This window comes from Protopterus annectens, chromosome 9.part0 (assembly GCF_019279795.1).
Source record: "Protopterus annectens isolate FY-2018-M chromosome 9.part0, PAN1.0, whole genome shotgun sequence".
Classification (NCBI taxonomy): domain Eukaryota; kingdom Metazoa; phylum Chordata; order Ceratodontiformes; family Protopteridae; genus Protopterus; species Protopterus annectens.
Window position 1 is genome coordinate 391,146,156 of NC_056743.1, and position 16,345 is coordinate 391,162,500.

Sequence of the window (16,345 nt, forward strand, 5' to 3'; positions counted from 1 at the left end):
GTGAATTCAAAGACTGCTTCTAGTTTGCAATCACCTGTGAAACTGGTCATCCAGAGGCCTTTGACTTTGGATTTGATCTCCTAGAAGTAGATGCCAAAGAGGAGCAGGTCTCTCACAGAGCCCTAAGGGCCTCCACTGGTGACTGGCCTCTTGGGAAAAGGTGACCTCACTGATACTTACCTCTTGGGCCTCATCCATGAGCCAGAAGTTGTCAGGCATACTGTTAAAAGGGTTCATGCTTAGTTCTGTAAGTTTGTGGGGTATTGCATCAAATTCTTTAGCCAGTCTGGGTAGGCAGTATGCACTGCTTTCCCCCCATCCTTTACCTTAGTGACCTTTTTCAAAGAAATCCACTAGGTTCAGTAAGCGTGACCTTCCTTTGACAAAGCCAAACTGGGATGGATCCAGTATCTGGAGGTCTCCTATTTCCTTGTTGATAATTTCCATGATAATTCTTTCCATGGGTTTGAAAATAAGATTAATGAGTCAGCAGTTTCCAGGATTTGTTGAAAGTCCTCCATTATGGAGGGGGGTGGCTGTCACAGTTCTCCATTAAGACTATATAGTTGAATAGTGACTCAATATTCCTGATAAGTCATATTATAGACTGTTCAGGAGGCATCCCAGGATGTTATAGAGGCCCACTGAGGCTGTGTTCTTGGCCTTAGTGAGTGCAGCCAGTACATGCTCCCTTGTTGTAGTTGGAGGGATTATAATTGGGGGTGTTTCTTGGTGGATAATTAAGGTTGAGACAGGGGTAAAGTTGGAACTTAATTTGTCCACTAACAGTCTTGCTGTATCAACAGGCTCAGTAAATGTGGTACAGTTAACCACCAGTTCAGTACATTGACTTGTGCTGCCCTTGAGTTTTCTGACATAGAAGAAGGCCTTAAGGTTATCTTTTACCTGGGAGGCTGTCTTAACCTCAAAGTTGGCTTTGCTTGACCTAATTAGCCCTCTTAGTCATCTATTTACTTTGATGAAAGAGTTTATATCTTTATGGGAATTAGTAATAAAGACCAAAACCAAAACCAATGAATCCAAGTCAAGGTGGAGACAGACTGAAACAACTCTTTATGGGAATTACTCTTCCTGATTTTTGCCATAATTCATTTTCTTTTGTTGTATATCTTGCTTAATTTTGGATCCCACCAGAATGATTTGTTTCTGAGGCTAGTTCTAACTTACTTCTATCAGGTACAGTAGCCTGTATGCAGCCATTGACATGGTGGTACAGAATTTTTGAGAATTATTCTGCTTAGTTTGCTGTGTTCTTGGAATTTGGACGGGCATAGAATTTTGACTAACCATCACTTAATAAAAGGTAAAATACCTTGGAAAAGTTCCTATCTATTACTGGTTTTAGTAGAGTTACATAGTTAATTTGGTTGTGAAGGAGACAACTTTATGGTTGGACCTTAACAGGGAGGATGAGACATTGGGGGGGGAGGTGCAACACTCATGACTATGAAGTACAATGGCCTGCTGCCTACTTTTATACTGTTATTTCTTTACTGTGTACTAAACTACATTGTTATACTGCAATTGCCAACTACACTGTGCCTGTAAATTCAAATGTTATTGTTGTTTTCACTGTTTAGCAAGCTTTTTTTGTTGTTTCCACTGTTTGTTAAGTATTTACTGGTATTTTTTCACTGTTTTAAAACTCTCTGTTCTGCCTGCTCTGGTTTTTCCACCAAACAGTACTTAATTAACTAACCTGTTAACTGTTTAAATTATTCTTTAGAGCCTCCTGGCTGATTTTCTGCTGTTCTAAATGTTTCAGTATCTCAATGCTATTTGCTGTGTTAAATATTCTCTAGTGTTTCCCACTGAATCTATGGTAGCTAATAGCTGTAGCATAGTCCAGATCCAGTCCTGCTGCTTCTGGAACTGTTTGTAGTGGTTTGTTTGTTCTGAGCACATTTTCCATGCTATCTTGGACTGGAATGGGCCTATCTGCACTTTTGTGAGAGAATTGTGTTTGATTGGCACCTAGCTGGTTAAGGGTCTAGGGCTTAGAATAAGCATCCTCATTGGTCCATTTGAATTTTGTTACAGTTCTTTTTTCAAGTTTTAGTTTCTGGTATTTAGGCCCTGCATCTGAGCAGGTTTCTGCTTTTTTGTACCAAGCTGAACTGAGGTGGGCTACCAGCCACAACTCAGAGCTGAGATACCAGATGACTAGAGGCTTCTGAGCTTTCAAAAAAAACATAAGTTGCTTTTTTTTTTTTTTTTTTTTTTTTTTTTTTTTTTTTTACTATTTCATCCTGTTTGGCCAACCTATAGGTATGCTTGTTATCGATGTATATTAAGACACCTCCATCTTTAGCCCTTGTCTCTGCAGCTACTGGTCTAAAAGTGTCAAAGGTACTGAAACCTTGCACTTTCAGAGTACTCTCTGATGCTTGGTAACTGCACAGATGTTTATATTCTAAAGTATGAGGGGGGCCTGGAGGGAGTGAAGTTTTAAATTTTGGCTCCTGGCATTGAGCAGTAACTGCTTGAGTTTGAGGTGAGTTAATTTTAGTATGTCAGTAGGTTTGTTAATGTGACTTTGCCTAAAAAAGGCACTATGGAGGTGAATAAAGTTTTAAACAGTATTTGAAAGTCTAGAGGTGACAGGTGCAGACTATCCTTGGCAAAGCAACATGGTCTGTTAACCTTGTCATCTCAAGTTGACAAATATTGGATCCCCTTAGAATGACACCAGAAAGACAGTCAGTTGTTAAAATCAATCATCTTTTGCCCTACCTTGGAGAAGGAGAAAGCTGCTCAATGCTAGGCTTCTAATGGCCTGGAACACCTAATTTGAGAGGTCCAGCATGTCTCTCCTCATATAGTCCAGGGAGATATGTTTCAGGTCATTTACACCCAAATGGAGCGTGACTGGGTCATACTTTTACTTGTGTTCCAATGACCTGAGTGCATGCATGATCTGGCAGATCCTGGCCCCTGTTAGCAACTGAGCATGACTTTCTCTTTATTCAGCATGGTGAGTGGGACATCATTGTGTCTCACAATAGAGTCTTCTATGACCAAAATATTGGGTTGCCTGATGGCTTGCCTTATGAGCTTAAAAGATGAGGCTCTATGGGGTAGAAGATGAGGCTCCATGAGATGTGGCTGTATGTATTGTAGCGGGTGTTCTTTTGGGAGAGTTTTTTTGGAGCTGCTGAGGATATTTCTTGAAGGTACAATGTCTGGGAGGCCTTTGAGGTTTAGCTGTCTTACATTTAAGAGCCTTAGCACTTGTGGGTTGATATGTCTGATCCTTACTGCATGTGGTAGGTATAGTGTGTGACTTACTAATACCTGCTTGACTCTTTAATTTCTCCAAATCGTTTGGGTTTCTAATACCCCATTCGTAAGTCAAAGTATGATTAAAGTTCATGAAATTAGTATTGTTTCACTCTTTGATGTCAGCCAGTAGTGCTCTTCGCAGCACCCACAATGTGTCCAGTAATTACTCCTTCTGCAATTCATACAGAGTTACATGGATTGGTAGCATATCTAAATACAATTGTTGACTCTTTTTTATAAGACCTGTTGCTCCTACTACTATTGGTATATTCTGGGTATCTTTCTTCCACATTGCTCTCATTTCTGCCTGCAAATCTCGATATTTTATGACTTTGTGTCTCTCTATACGCAAGACACTGAAGTCACTGGGTGTGGCGATTTCAATGAGCAATGCTACTTTTGCCTTCTTTTCTTGGACCACTATATCCGATTTTATAGCATCTCTCTTTTGAACTGTTGGTAATGAGTGATCCCATGTGATGTAGACTTCTTAATTTTCTATGATGCTTTGTGGCTCATGTTTCCAGTGTTTTTTTACCACTTCAATACCATAATATTTGCAACAGTCTTGCCATATTATTATGCCTTTCAGTATACAGTCCTTCTGCCATTAGTATGTCGCAGGCAGCAACGAGGTGTGCAACTGTTTCCAATTCTGTTTTACAAAACCTACATTTGTTTGTTTGTTCCACATGTTCAATGGACGTTGCAAACCAATGTCTATGCAGCCCACTGTCTTGGGCTGCCGATATTAACCTTTTATCTCTTGGTTTGAATTTGCCTCTCCCCAACCATTCCTGTGTTTGTTCCAGATCAACATGAGGTTCTTCCAGAAGTTTTCTGTACTTCCAACTATATTTATGCTTTTTTTCACATTTCTTGGCTTCTCATCTTGTCCTTCACCTTAAATTCTTTCTTTTGTTTTTTGGCACATTCAGTTGCTGCCTGATTTTTATCAACTTCTGGTTTGATTTCTATTCCTGCTTGATGCTGATATGTTTCTGCTAGAATAAGCAGAGAAGTCATCTCATGTTTCAAAACTTTCACTACATTTTGGTCTTCTGAGCCCAGGAGATGTGTGTGGAATCCCACGATTGCAAATCTATACATATAATCAATTTCAAGGAGGCCCATCCCTCCTTCAGCACAGTGAATATATAATTTTGGTATGCACTGATTTTTATAAATCATTTGGTGATCATGAAGCATCCTTCTTGTTTTCCTCTCTAATCTATCTTACATGTTTTGGGGCCAGTCAATCAGTCCAAAACTGTAATTTAGAACAGGAAGAGCAAATTGGTTTATAGCCTGGATTTTGTTCCTAGATGTCAGGGCTGTTTTCAGGATTAATTTAAGTTTTCTGAAGTATTCCTAAGTTTTATTCACATTTGTTCGTGTTTTATTGATGATCCTTTATCTCCTCCCAAATATTTATATACTCCTTCTTGCTCAAGTTCTTTTATGTCACATTCTTGTCCCAAACTGATGTTTTCCAGGTGTTGCAGTTTTCTTGCTTTAAAGGTTGCTTTTGCATGTTTATCAAGATCAAATGACATTCTTTTATCATCTGAAAAAGTTTTGAAACTTGCAGTTGTTCTTTCAGTTACTCATCTGATGAATTATACAGTTTTAAATCGTCGGCAAAGAGAAGATGTGAAGTCTTTACACATTGTTGTTTTCTCGGAGCCAGATTATAGCAATGGCCTAAGCTATTAAGTAGACAGCTTAATGGGTTAAGGGCAAGGCAGAATAGCAGCAGTGACAAAGAGTCACCCTGGAATATCCCCCTTTGAATTTTTATCCCCAGGGATAATAACTTGTCCTTTATGATGGCTTAATTGCAAATTGGTCTGCCACTGTTTCATGGTCACTGTAATGTAGTCAATCAGTGTAGGATGTATCTTATACATTTTAAGGACTCTTTTATCCATGAATATGGGATACTATCAAATGCTTTTTTGTAGTCAGTCCATGCCATATTTAGATTCTTCCCCTTTTTACAGTTATCCACTATGACTTTATTTAGCAGCAAATGATCCTTTGTTCCATATGACTTTCTTTTATTGCCCTTTTGTTCTACTGCCATAAATGAGTTTTCTTCTAAATGACTATAAAATCTGTCAGCATCAATTCCCATGTATAGTTTATACATTGTTACAAGGCAAGTTATTGGTCTATAATTTTTAGGGTAGCTTGCAGGTTCAGTCTTAAGTAGGAGCTTTGTTTTTCCTGCTGGTAAACAGGTTGGTGTCTATTCGGGGTGCGCATATAAATAGTTCTTATCATGGCTAAATCTTTGTGCAAAGATGGTAATGCTTTCAATGAAAAGTTAGGTACTGCATCTGGGCTTGGGGTTTTCAGTTAGAGGCATTTCTTAAATTTGTTTCAATCTCTCTGACTGTTACCTCATCACATTTCATATCCTGTATCTTTAACCCTCTTAATCTTTCTTTAACTTCTTCTATCTATTTAGCATCTTTGTTAGGTTCCACAGGATCTTCATACATACTTCTCCAAAATGTATCTATTTCTTCTTTTTTTGGTGGTCTTTCAATTCCTTTTACCTTATTTCCCAATTCTCTATAAAACATTTTTGAGTCATTAATAAATTGCTTATTTTGTACTTTTCTTTATATTTATCTTTGTATCCTTTAGGTTTTTCCACCTGTGCTGAACTTTTTAGTTTGTTATTTGCGATAGTGCAGGATAGATCCTGGTCTGTTCCAATACTGCGCACTGCTTTTATCACATCTATCTTCTTCAAAAAGTAAGAAAGCCAGCACAAAAGGTGCATGAGGTGTAACTTTATTACAAAGTTAACACATACAGACCGGTTTCGGCATCAATTAAAAGCCTTCCTCAGTGTAACTAGAATTGAGACTAAACACTCTTATATACACACACCCATTTACAACAAAGATAATTAATTGGCTGCTCACAATTGCTCATTCAATCCAGGGGGAATTAAACCCCCTAGTTTAATTATCCATCTTTTTTCTTTATCATTAAGTATATTGTGCCAGCCAATTTTATTAGTTCTGTCCCCCTTGATGATATCAATGACAGTAAATCTAAATGATGCTGCAGGATGATTGACCACGTTTATATAATGCATTAGTAAGTTTTTTCAATTTAATGTCACTCATATGTTGACTGATCCTGAACTTCATGGGCAAGGCTGAACATGAACAGGTGGCTAAATATATGACCCAATCAGACAAACAGTTAGCAAAAAATGTTATGTCATATACATGACTAGTATTATGACTACTAAAAGTTTTTGTCTGATTGAGCATATTACAGTGAGCACAATGGCCACAACTGTAACAACCCTGAAGGACATCTCACATTAATGTGGATTGTTGAGGAGGCTCTGTTCGAATACTGTACATTGCTTTTATCACATCTATCTTCTTAGTATATTTGTTGATCTGTTCCCTCTTCTATATTCTTCTAACAGTGACACTTCTTGTCTTAACTGCTTTACAGTTTTCTCTATTCGATATTTCCATGATGGTATTTGATTTCTCTCCTTCCTTTCCATCACTACCCTGTGTTCTTGTGGTAGAACTTTATTAGTTATTAATTTAGCTGCACAGTAATATATCCTGTTTACTTCTGTTATATTGCATGAATCTCTATGAACCGTCCTAATTACTGTGTTCATTTGTTTTATCAGGCTTCTGACTTTTTGGGTTTTATTAACCATCTGCAGTTTATTTCTTTCATTGATCTTGATATATCTGTCTATGTCTATTAAATCAAGCAACTCTTTTCTTAGCTCATTTTCTTCCAAACTGAGGGTGCATCCCTTGTTTTCCACTTCCTGAAGGCATTCTATAGAAGATTCTATAGCATTTTCCTGTGGCACATTCTCTTCAATTTCATCCTGTGCCATCCATTGCTCTATTATATGGGAACTCACTGGCCTATCACTCATCAACATTGACTGCATCAGAGCTTCCACAGTTTCCTGTTCCTTTCCTTGCTGTCTAGCTTCAAGTGAACATTTATACTGGTTTCCTGTCGGGGGCTCCAAATTATCTTCATATGGCACCTGACCAATTGCATTCTGTTCCACTGGTTTCCCTGTAATTAGGATATCCATTACTCTATCCTGTTGTGGTACTTTCTGAATTAGATTTTCTACACTGAATCATTCACTTTGCAGGTATTGCATAACCTCAGTTTCTATTTCTTTAACTTCTCCATTACTAATCTCCTTTTCTACTTTTCCTCTTTGTCTTATTTTTTGTATTGTAAAGTTTTCCATGTCTGGATTACTTTGCCTGCATTTCTCTTCAAATATCTTTGGTGTTGCTCTTTTTGTATTGGTTAGTTTTGCTTTTTCCTTTGCATAAATATTACACCATATTAAATCTCTTTTTCTTTCCCATGTCCATATTTTTTCTTCACATGTTTCCTGATCTTCCTGTTTCTCCCTACTTTGGGGACTCACTCCATCCTGCTGTGATGTAACCTGTGTTTGACCTTCTGCATCAAATCCTTCACTTTGCAGGCACTCCATAACTCCAACTTCTATTTTTTAACTTCTACTTTACTAATCTTCTTTTCTATGTTCCAGCTTTGTATATTATTTTTTCTTATTGTGAAATGTTCCATATCTGGATGCCTTTGCCTGCATTTCTCTTCGAATATCTTTGGGGCTGCCTTCTTTACATTGATTAATTTGGCTTTCGCCTTTGCATAAATATTGCACCATATCAAATCTCTCTTTCTTGCCCACATCCATATTTCTTTTTTATACTTTTCAAATATCTTTGGGTTTTCTTGTTTATATTTTTGCACTTCCTCAGATGCTTCTTTTTCCAAGCAGATCAAGGTTTCTTGATCTATTTACTGTTTTTCACAAATCTGTTGTATTAATGAACACAAATTTTAATTTGAAGCATCTGACAGTTTTTCTTGAGGAAGCATTTTTCTTTCCTCTAATTTCTCTCTTAATCATTTTGTATATCTTGTGTCTGGAAATTCTGGGATTTTTGCATAATAGTAACAATACGTAATTTCTTTCTTATCCTCACTAGTCCACTTTATCATCTTTTTGGTTCTTCTTTGGCCTATCAGTTTTTGTGATTTTTGTGGATTGCTACTTCCTTCTACAACGGGGGGGGGGGGGGCATCCTCCCCCTGGGCCTGTTCTGGTCCCATTGTAGAAATATTTCCATATTTTTGATGATTCTACACTGTCATCTTTTCCAGTCCTAGCACCAGTGCGCCTATCAGGATTGGGCACTTTTTTATCCTCGGTTTTGTGCTCCCAGCTATCTTTTTTTTTAGTTTTTAACCTATGTCTGCCCATGATATATGCTATATAAATACAGTCTATATATCAGTGTCGCCTTGGTGGCATTTTGTGAAAACAGGGTCCACCTCATGAAGGTACTCACCAAGACTTGGGATTAATTCGATTTCAGCACTACTACTCTCCTTTGCTTGCTGACTTTTCATCTCTCCATTCATACCCCTAACATTGCTTTTTGACATTAGGAGTGTTTGTATGTGAGAGATGTACCTCTAATTACCTAGTGTAATTACATCTCTCACATACCTTATCAGTTTGTATAAGAACTAGTTGGTTGTCAGTAAATGTGAGGTAATTGTTAATTACCTTAGGATGCCCATGTCCACCAAGATGTCTGCAGAGATAGCAGGAGAGTTCATATTCATGGTTATAGACCCTTAGTACTTTTTCAGATGGTGGCTGAAGGAGTGTATTGTAAAAGCAGGAGTATTTAATGCAAAACTTGAGGTGCAATGTTTGTCACTGTGCAAGCTAGTTACTCTTTGTGCGACGGGACTGGGGAAGTTTCAAAAGTAGTTTTATAGAGAAAACTAAAACCTGCTGTGCAATGAGCAGTGTTGCACAATCTGGATGACTTTATACAGCCACATAAAACTGAATAAACATACACTATGGACTTGTGGCCAAGCAGAGGGTCACACTCCAACTTATTTTTGTGTGATTTCACACTCAGGACAAACCAGGCTGCACCCCAGTGCCACCACAGCACACTTACAAGTCTCCTTAATTTAGAATCACAAAGACAAAGCCTAAAGGTAAGGAACTAAGCTACAAACAATGGACTAAATCAGAAATCACTATAATAAAAATTATTCAACAGTGCAGTTGCCATCAGTGAGGTCAGAAAAATTTGCAAAACTCCTTATGATGGTAAAGTGCAACAAAATAGAACAAATAATATGAATTATAGCAGCAGCATAGCCAAAATAAGTTATACAAGCGCAAAAATGACAAGAATAACAGGAATGTTACTGCATATGTTACAAAAAAAAAGTATTTTCCATGGAAGAGGTATTTTACAAAATACAGCTTCGTATATCAGCAGTAAGTAAGACAGATTAGGTGAAATATTTACTGAAATGTGAAGAGACTGCATTGATAGTATTTTAATTAGCTTTAAGTCTGTTATATAATAACTGTCTGTTAAATTCTTAGATCCCACTAACACTGGATATAAAATATTTTTTAATGAAAAATTTATATTTTTTGTAAAGAAAAAAAAGACAGTAATTTTCGTGCTAAGAGTTGCATGACATTGCTTTTATTTTAATCACAATTTACAGTGATTTCATCAACATGCAAAATTTGTTTTGCTTTGATTTTGGCAAAACCCAAGCAGATGGTGTAGGATTGCAGATACTTCCACTGAGCGGTAGCACTGTTCTAAATGGTCTACAGCATTCTGCCCTCTGCATATTCATGAATGAAGGAGTAGTGTGCTGATACGTCTGAAAACTTTGATGTCCTTCATCATTATACCAACTTGTAGTGTTACAAACACAGTCCTCAACCTTCCTTATAGAACATATGGAACACAGTTCCTCAGAATGTGGAAGTAATGGGCAAAATTCGGAACACTTACTAGCATGTTACTGACAAGAAGAAGCTAACAAGATGAATTAAAATGTATTACTTTATAAAACAATATATTGATGGATGAATATGATTTTCCATTATCTACCATGGGTATCAGTTAAAAAAGTCTTAACACTTAACAGAGCCTTCCTATGTGGAACTTCAAGGAACATACATTTTTTAAGACTCAGAATAAGGAAATATCCTCATAATGAGCTACTCTTGAGATATATAACTGCAAAGGTTGTAACTAATAAGATTGCAAGACATTAGTGGCATTAGAACTTCATTATATTTTCTCAGCATGCTTCTCTTCCTGCAGACATTGAACATTTGAGAAAAAGCTCTTGAAAATTAACTATGTCCAGCCTAAAAGCTGGACATAATTGGAATAAAATTTACATACCATCTAGCATAACCCTTCCCATGTCCAGTGCGATTGGGGGATGCCATTCAGAAACATGTTTAAAAACTGCGCACTAATCAAAAACAAGTCTACATGTTCTGATATTGCCAGAATTAAACACTAAAATAAAAAAAAAAAAAAAAAAAAAAGAAAAAAACAATATCCAAGAAATCATAGCTTGTAGATGGCAAAAGAAGGCTAAAAAGACAAAATATAGCCTCACCACATAATTAGAAAGACATTTCATATTAAAAATTGTATCTAGGGTAAACATCAGTCACCATCATCTTGCCAGACTGCTATCATCATCATCATCAACTTCATTTTCCCCATTTTTCTACCTTGGGTCAGGCTGTCGTGCCAAGTATCTACATCTCTCTTGATTCAATTCCACTCTCCTTCCTTCTTCAGCAGTCATGTCCAACTGCTTCAGGTCTTCTATCAAACAATCATTCTACATACTTGCTGGTTGTCCTCATTTCCTCTTACCTTCATCTTCTGTATTCCAAATCGTCTTCACTGGATTGTTTTCTGTTTTCTTGCACATCTGCCCAAACCATGAAAATGTGCTCTTTTTTAAATTATCTGCAAATGGAGCTACTTCATCTTCAGATATGATGTCCTCATTTCATCATCTGTCCCACAATGTTCATACTACCACCTGTCTCAGGCACTTCATCCACATCATCTATAACGTCCATAACTGTTCTGCCTTTACTGTTCAGGTTTCTATACCATGCATTATTACTGGTCTCACCACTGTTTTGTACATGTCCCTTTTCAGCTTCTTTGGCATTCTTCAGTCATACACTACCCCTGATACTCTGTGCTAGTTGGTTGCAGTCCCACTGATTCTAGCTTTGACCTTCTCATTCAGACCTCTCTTCTCTTCAACTACCCCTCCCAAATACTTAAGCTATTAACTTGTTCCTCTACTTTTTCCTTTTATCTCAATTGTCATCTTCATCTGATTTCCCCAATTTGCTGCCATTACTGTCTTATATATATATACTTAGTTTCATCCCATGCACTTTCAGTTTTGCATTCCGTTCACCTATCCTTTGCTGAAGTTCTGTCTCAGAGTCCACCTGTAATGCCACACTGTCTGTGTACAGCAGCTTTGTTAATTTATTCTATCCAACCTGTTTGCTAATGTAGTCCATCATCAGTATGAACAACAGTGGGCTCAGAGCTGAATCTTGATGCAAGTTGAAACCCACTGGGAACACCTTTGTGAGACTGAACGCCATTCATATTTGAGTATTTGGGTACGTGAACATTGCTAGCACTAATTCAACCAATGTTTCTGGGACTTCAAACCACCACAGGAGTGTACAAATCAGTGTTTATGGAACCTTGTCATATGCTGTCTCCAAGGTTAGGAATGCCCAGTTGGACTCTTCCTCATCTGTAAGTTATTCTCAACTATATTTTGCATTGCAAACATAACGTCAGTTGTGCTGCATCCTGATCAGAGTCTGAACTTCTCATCTACCATCTTGTTTTCTACTGCACTGCATATTTGTTTATCAATCACCCTGTCCTGAACTTACACACAATGTGACAATAGTCTGATAACTCTGTCCTGCCCACAGTTGTGGAAGTCCACTTTGTTGTTGTATACACTGGCACTAGTATGCTTTTTCTCCAGTCATCTGGGATACACCTTTATCTTCATACCACTATAAGTATCCTCAGGAGCCATTTCTCTCCTATCTCACTGAAAATCTTTATCATTTATCTGCTGTGACCTCATCTGAGCCTGCTGCTTCACCTGACTTCACTTTCGTTAGTGCTATTTTACTTCTGCAAGGGAGCGCTCCTCCTCCTCTCTCATTGTAGGCTGTGTCTGGAGCAGTACTGCTTCTGTAGAGTTTTCTTCATTCAGTAGCTGCTGGAAGTATTCCTTCTGTCTACCTATGATGTCATGGGATTGGTGAGCAGGTTGTTGCTGATATCTATTATGAAAACTGACAGAGTATCTTCTTTATCTTTCTGTATTTGCCTTGCAACTTGATATATAGTCTCTTTCTGCCACCTACCGAGTCACTTTCCCAAAGATAGTAGAGTGCGTTTGATGCCTTGTTCTTTGCTATTGAACTCTTCTATTAGTCTCTTTGTTAAGAAACCAGTATTCCTTCTTAACATGGTCCATCTTTTCTATCTCTCACTTTTTCCTGCAGTTCTTCCTTCTTTTGATGGCTTCTTGGACTTCTGCATTCCACCACAGCTTTCCTTATGTACCTTATCTCCATACCTGCCTCAGCCACATACCTGTTCTATAATCCTGACATATGCTGTGTTGAGGCACTGCCATTCTTCTTCAACTTCTCGTATTTCTTCTTCTTCCTGAGGTGCTAGAGCCTTGAGTATTTCCTTGAACTCCTGATATTTCTATCCAATCAACTTCCAGGTCTTTAGTTTAGTCTCTGTTGACCTTAGAGCCTTCATTGGGGCCCAATGTTCTTTCCTTACTAGGAGGAAGTCTACCTGAGTTGCACATCGGCTGCTCTTGTGTGTAATCTTGTGTCTCTCTTGCTGAACCATACGTTGGCTATCATAAAGCCATTTACTAGACAGAAATCTAGAATGGCTTCTCCTTTATTCCTATCACCCCATGCATGTGGACCCAGTCATTGCACATATCCTGTTCTATCTGTCTCGATACATTGCATTTATATCTCTCATTATCAAAAACAATTCATGTTCACCTGCTTTATCTAGTAGGTCCTGTAACTGCTGACTGAATGCACTCTTTTTCTCATTATTGCAGCCCTGCTGTGGGGTATAGGCTGAGACTACAAATAGAGCCCTATCCTTAGACTACAGTCTGACTGGCGTGAATCTGTCACTAATTCTGATGACATCTCTCACTGCATTCTGAAGCCTTTCTCTCACCACAATTCCCACACAATTTCTAGCCTGTCCTCCTCCTCCTGAGTACTAGACTCTGGATCCCATGCCAAGTGGCTTAGACTCTGGATCCCATGCCAAGTGGCTTTGCTGCACTGCCTTCCCATCTTGTCTCATGGATACATACCATGTCTGGCCTATTCCTTACAATCACGTCATCCACTTCCAAGCTGTATCCTGTCAGTGAATTTAACATTGACTGTAGCACTCCTTAGCTAATGTTTGGCAGGTTGACTGGTTTTAAGTCCAGCTTTCGCTCAACTAAACTATCTCAGGTAACCCAAGATGGGCAACTGTTCATCAGCCAGCCAGTAGCATATTGACCCAGGGCTGCTAGACTTTATGGTGGGCACACACTGGCCAATAGTTGCACATAAACCCCTCCCACCATTAGCATGGGTCCCTGGCATAGGTCAGAGTAGGCCAGGTCCTCAACTCATTATCATCTACAAATACACATACCCTTTATCGGCAACTTTATTTAGCACAACTGAATCACCTAGAGGCAATTTTTACTCTGTGGAGTGGCTAGCCCTGACATGGCATGCAGTCTGTGTTCCCTGTTATCCTATCTTGAAGATATTGCGCACCACAGTTAATGCCCAAAGTGGTTGGTCTATACAACTGTTCCTCCAATGGGCATCATCTAGAGTCTGTGTTTCTGCCCACAACTCCAAACTTGGGTGAGTTTGTGATGGAAACACTCAGCTTGTTTTTGGGAGGTGGGAGGAACCCCAAAGAGATACAAACTCCATACAAGCATTGGCCAGAATTCACGATCAAACTTTGTACCTTGTACTTTGTGATTAAAAACACACACACACACACACACACACACACACACACACACACACACACACACACACACACACACACACACACATACACACTCACACACTCACATATCTAGTGCACAGCCTCTGATATATGTAGAGGTTGTATAAACTTGAATAAATCATAGACATTATATTAATTGTAGCAGTTATGAAGCAAAATTATCAGTCTTCATCAGCTTTGATGTTAAAATCTGCTGTGATTAATTACTCATATTGCTAAGAGGATTAAGAATCCTCTGAATTCATTGGATTCATTCAGAAAAGCATCTAGATTCCCTGGTGATTGATAACCAAAGATAAATCTAGACCCCATCATATAAATACACATTCAAAGGACATTGTTTTCCCAGAAATGATTTGAGAAAGTTCAAACTGAGATCTAAAAGAAATGGCTATACTATTTCCCAAATAATGAATTTTAAAGCATAAGATCACATTAAAAATAACACAGAGGATAGTCAGTAAATAAGGAATGCAGTTAATAATCATGTCTCAGTAAGAAAAGGAGCATAAACATCTTGCAAAACATCAAAAAGTTAAACCAGTTTTGTTACAAGTTGAAGAAACATTACATAAAACAGCCTTATTGACAGGTTTAATATCTGAAATAGGAGTAAGAACAACTACAGGAAAATTAAAAAGGTAGTGTCGACTCCTATGATGGTTTCCATCTTATGTCATCTTGGAGTTACATGACCAGCGACAGAGAAAAACATCATTAATGTTGTCCATCTTGTTAAGATCACATCACTCAAATATAGTGAGATATATAGAAACTATGACACAATTTGACAGCTTTAGGAAAACTGGACTGGAGACAGAAAGATAAGTTCTTTAAAAGCCCAGGAATATAACAAAAGAAATCTTCGACTATGTGTGATCAATACAGAACTACAAAACATAAATAAATAAATAACAAGATCACCTTCAATACAGCCAAAGCAACAGTAGGCTGGGGGGATAGCATGTATTGCATATATACTGCAGAGACCAAAACAGAAATTCTCAAATGGACAAACCAGAAAACCTGCTGTCAAAATAAAATTCCTCCAGCTAATAAATGATCCAAAAAAGAAATTTCCAGGTAAAACTCTAAATCACGGTCATTCCTTAATTAGAAGTGAGTCTATCTTAGATTTAAGGATCACAGATAGTATAAAAAGAGCTTACCCGATGGATGAATGAGGTAGACAGTCAAAAAAGCAGAACATAATACACCAGTGATCTGGTACACAGATAGCAAAAAAAAGAAAGATGATTGTCACAGATTTATATTATTTTCCAGCTCTGCCATCAAAATGTCAATATACACTACCAGTCAAAAACAATTAGGTGAGCCAAATTATAAATCTATACCAAAAAGCAAATGGATTAGAATTAAATGGTGGAAGACATTTGTGACCTCATTGTATTATCCATGAAATCAGCAAATACTTCATTTATACCATTGAAATAATAATAGCATTTTTAGAGACATATTTTATCTCCAATTGCACACGTAAAAAGAGGCAAAGCTGGTACTGTGTCCCTGAGTGATAGAGGATTTTAGGAGTGAAGGTGTGGACAGAATAAGACAGTAGATGTGCTCAAAACAAGACTGAGGAGACCAAAACAAACAGAGAAGCAGAATCAGATGAAAAATCAGATTAAATTATTTTAAAATTTAACAGAAACCACAGCAGACAGCACAATCTCAACACTAAGGCATATTTGATTTGTAAATAGTAGGAGTCACTCATAGGATGTAGACACAAAGAAGATTACATACAGCAGAGAAATGCAGCCCCAAAATGTCCACATTATGTTATGGGTTCAATATTGCATCAGGGTCTTCTGCAGCTTGACAGCTCAATGATTATTCATAATTGTATAATCCACCAGATATGTGGATGAGATTACACACTAACACCTCTTCTGATGCTTTTCCTTCAACAGATTTCAATGTATCAGATCCTTCAGCAAGACAGAAATGGAAAAAGTTAATGA